The following is a 4,393-nucleotide window of genomic DNA, read 5'->3' on the forward strand; positions in this document are numbered from 1 at the left end:
GACATGCCACTGAGTCTGCCATATGGTACTGGTCACACAGATCAACCCTGGTATAATGTGAGAAGGGACCACACAAGTGGGTGAATACCAGGAAGTAGGGATCATTAGGGAACAGCTTGAAGGCTGGCCAACACTGGGAAAAAACGGTGAGTTCAGCAAAGGACAGGCTGACTTTGAAAGGACTTTCAGATATTTAAGGGGAAATATCAGAGAGACACTCAGAAATATCAGAGAGACAGAGAGATATTTGCTAGACAGTTCTAGCAAATGAGGACAGGTCAAGGGAACCAAGATAACATCTTAATTTAAGCGTGCTTCTATGATAATCACAATTTGTGATTCAAATTTGTTATCCTGAAATCTCAAAAAACATGATATTAAAACTGATCTACTTTCATTTCATTTTTTACCACTAATTTTGTTATTTCTGATGTACAAACTTTGAAGAATGTATATACTTATTAAAATTGAAAATAAATAAGTAAATAAATAAATTTTAAAAATTGAGGGAAATCTTCCACTCCATAACTAATAACTATGTAATTAAATAGTACCACTATTAGTTCATTCTAGTAACAACACTTAGTGGATTAAGGAATATTTATAAAGAATAAAATTAGAACATAAAATCCATTTTACATCTATCTCACATCATCGTGAAGTTTGAGATCACCACACACAAAAACAAAAACACTTCCCTGACTGACTCAAGTCTTCTCTATTACCTTACATTTCAGAGGGAAAAAAAACAATCCCTCCATTTTGCCCTTGATGCCACCTGGCTCACCTTCTGCGAGGATGAGCTCATGAATGATCTCCCCACTTCTCCTTTCTCTAATTACACATTCTCATAGGATTCTTCCCCTCAGCTCATGAACATATTCATGCCCTCTTCTAGAACAACAATCCTTCCTTACCTCTTCCATCACCAGCTACAATTTTATCTGTTTTCTTCCTTTCTCTGCCAAACTTTGCAAGGAAAATACACTAGCAACTCTCTATGTTTTCCCCTCCATTTATTGAAATCCAACATACATTCTCATTGGCTCCACTGAAACCTCTCTCCCAAGGCTTCCAAGGTCTCCTACCCATCAAATTCGGTGCTTTTTCTCACTTTAATCTCTCTCTGTAGCACTCAATTTTGACAGAAGCTTTCTTGTATCAAATCCTCATTTCTGTTTTTCACTACAGACTCTTACGTTCCCATTCCCTATCTCTCTTCTTTGTTGGTGGCTACTCTGTCTCATGGCACCAGCCCAAATACAGTTATTTCCCAAGGACTGATTCATGGCTTTGTTTTTAATCTTTCATGTTTTCTCCCTTACCAGTTTCACCCAGGCTCATGACTTCAAGTAACACCTGGATGTTGATCATTTCTATATATCTGTTTATAGCTCTTATTTATCTTTCAAACTCAGCCCCACATCTTCAACTATAGTTGAACCTACATTTTTTTTTACTGAACTTAGTATATTTCCTCCTTCATGGGACATCATCCCCCCGACACCTTAGGCTGAAAACATTTTCACAGTGCTAGCACTTCCCTTTTTTTGATTGCCAACATGTAGTCAATATTCATTCAGCCTTCATAACAGCTGTAACGTTCATTACTTCTTAAATCTCACCACCACTAACTTCCTTTAGGCCTTTATGACTTTTTATCTGCAACACTGGTAGAGTCTCTGAATTTCCCTCCACTTTTCCTTCCTTCACATTCTGTTTTATACATGGTGTGAGAACCTTCAGTAACATTTCTGGAAAGACCACGATTAAGTCCCTATTACAAAATGAAGTCTAAACTACTTATTCTGGCATGTTAGTCTTTCCATTAATGGATCTGGACTTAGATGTCACATTGCTTACCAACCTCATGAAAACACTCCAGCCTTCTTGATTCAGTTTCTGCTTTTGAATGGACACAATAATTCAAGGCTCAATACCATTATCTAAAACAGCAAGAAATTAACTATTTGACCTCTGATTAATGATCAAATTTTTTATCTGTTCAAGAAAAAAAAATATTTGCAACACTTGTTAAAGAGTAACAGGAGCTATCACAATAGGTATAGGGAATCACGCTCGCCTAGCACAATAGGTATAGGGACAACTGCAATGGAATTTTGCAGTATGGAAGAGAGACTGCTCAATTCTAAATACAACAAGAAAAAGTAAGACTCTATAGCCAAGAGCAGGGTGTTCAACAAGTGTTGGCAAGGATGTGGAGAAAAAGGAACCGTCATGCACTGTTGATGGGCATGCAAACTGGTAGCCATTGTGGAAGACAGTATGGAGGTTCTTCAAAAAATTAAAAATAGAAATATCTTATGATATTTCAGTAATCACTATTGGGTGTTCACACAAAGAATACAAAAACACTAATTCATAAGGATATATGCACCCTGATTTTACTGCAGCATTACTTACAATAATTAAATTATGGAAACAGCCCAATTATCCACTAATGGATAAATGGATAAAGAAGCTGTGATGCACACATACACACACACACACACTGGAATATTATTCAGCCATTAAAAAAAAAACAGTGAAATCTTGCCATTTGCAACAACATAGATGGAGCTAGATAGTATAATGCAAAATAAGTCAGACAGAAAAAGACACATGATTTCACTCATACGTGGAATTTAAGAAACAAAACAAACAAAAGAAAAAAAGAGAGAGAGAGAGAGAGAAACCAAAAAACAAACTCTTAACTATAGAGAACAAACTGTTGGTTACCAAAGGGGAGGTAGGCAGAGAAATGGGTGAAATAAGTGAAGGGGATTAAGAGTACAGTTTTTAGTTCTCTTTCCCATCTTTAAGATGGTGGGTGAAATACCTGAGAAGCTAGAAAATAATAGGAAGAATCCTGAAGCCAAGAAGGCTGACGCTGGTGGCAAGGTTAAGAAGGATAATCTCAAGGCCAAAATGCCAAAGAAGGGAAGCCCCACTGTAGCTAAAAACCCATCCTAATCAGAATTGGCAAATATCCTTGTTGGTTATGACTAGCTATGTATTCAGGAAAGACCATGTACAAGAGAAAGTATTCAACAGTTAAATCCAGGGTTGAAAAGAAAAGGAAGGAGAAGTTTCTTGCTACTGTCACAAAACCACTTGGTGGTGACAACAATGGTGGTATCTGAGTGTTTAAACTTTACAAAATGCCTAGATATTATCTACTAAAGATGTGCCTCAAAAGCTGTTGAGCCACAGCAAAAAAACTTTCAGTCAACACGTGAGAAATTTTGAGCTAGCATTACCCCTGAGACCATTTTGATAATCCTCACTGGGTGCCACAGAGACAAGAGGGTGGTTTTCCTGAAGCAACTGAGCAGTGGCTTGCTACTTGTGATAGGACTTCTGGCCCTCAATCGAGTTCCTCTGCATAGAACACACTAGAAATCTGTCATTGCCAGTTCCACCAAAAATTGATATCAACAATGTGAAAATCCCCAAACATGTCAAGAAGGAGAAGCTGTATAAACCCAGACACCAGGAAGGTGAGATCTTTGAAATGGTCAAGGAGAAATATGAGATTATGGAGTAGCACAAGGTTGATCAGAAATCTGTGGATTTTCAAATTCTGTCAAAAAATCAAAGCTGTTCCTCAGCTTCAGGGTTACCTCCTCTCTGTTTTCTCTCAGAAATGGAGTTTGCCCTCACAAATTGGTGTTCTAAATTTCTTACGAAGAATCTGATTAAATAACTGATCCATTAAAAAAAAAGCACGGCTATACTGATGAATACTAATATGTGGAATTGCTGAATTACTATATTGTATACCTGAATCTAATATAACACTGTAAATTAACTATACTAGGATTAAAATTTTAAAAAAAAGGAAAGAAAAGATCAGGTCCTGTGTAGAAGAGTTCAAAGGAACCTGTGTAGAGTATAGTTAAGGAATTTTTGTCAATCTCAGCTGAGTTCAAATACTAGTAACCTAAATAAATGATCCCCAATTCTCATTTTCCTGAAGAACAAGAAATGGCTTTCAATGAAAGATCTTCCACCAACACATTTAATTATCCTTTACCTGCAAGAGGACTGGCTTTTCATCATCCAGTCAAAAGCAAAGTTTTGCTCCATGTCTTTGTCTAGTTAGAAGGGTAATAATTCAACCACATAACCAATTTGAAATGCATCCTTTCCTTAGTTTTGTAATGAAAACAAAATTTTAAACAATATGTAGGAATGTGCCATTAGACATATTTTTGTCCTCACAAAAGATAATTACCTACTAAAAAATATTGTTTATTTGATCAATAATAATACTTTATGAGTTAATCTATGAATTTAAAGGTAAAGTCATTGATAATTAAGTCATCAATAATTTTCCAGAGCTAGAAATCACAAAATTATGTAAATTATAGTTGTACAGAATATTGGCTAA

At 36.1% G+C, this 4,393-nt stretch overlaps 1 pseudogene; it reads left to right on the forward strand.

The window, feature by feature from the left end:
* The first annotated feature begins 2,807 nt into the window (after nt 1-2,807).
* Nucleotides 2,808-3,678, forward strand: LOC122898877 (annotated as a pseudogene).
* Nucleotides 3,679-4,393: the final 715 nt, after the last annotated feature.

The sequence above is a fragment of the Neovison vison genome, chromosome 1 (assembly GCF_020171115.1).
Source record: "Neovison vison isolate M4711 chromosome 1, ASM_NN_V1, whole genome shotgun sequence".
Taxonomy (NCBI): Eukaryota; Metazoa; Chordata; class Mammalia; order Carnivora; family Mustelidae; genus Neogale; species Neogale vison.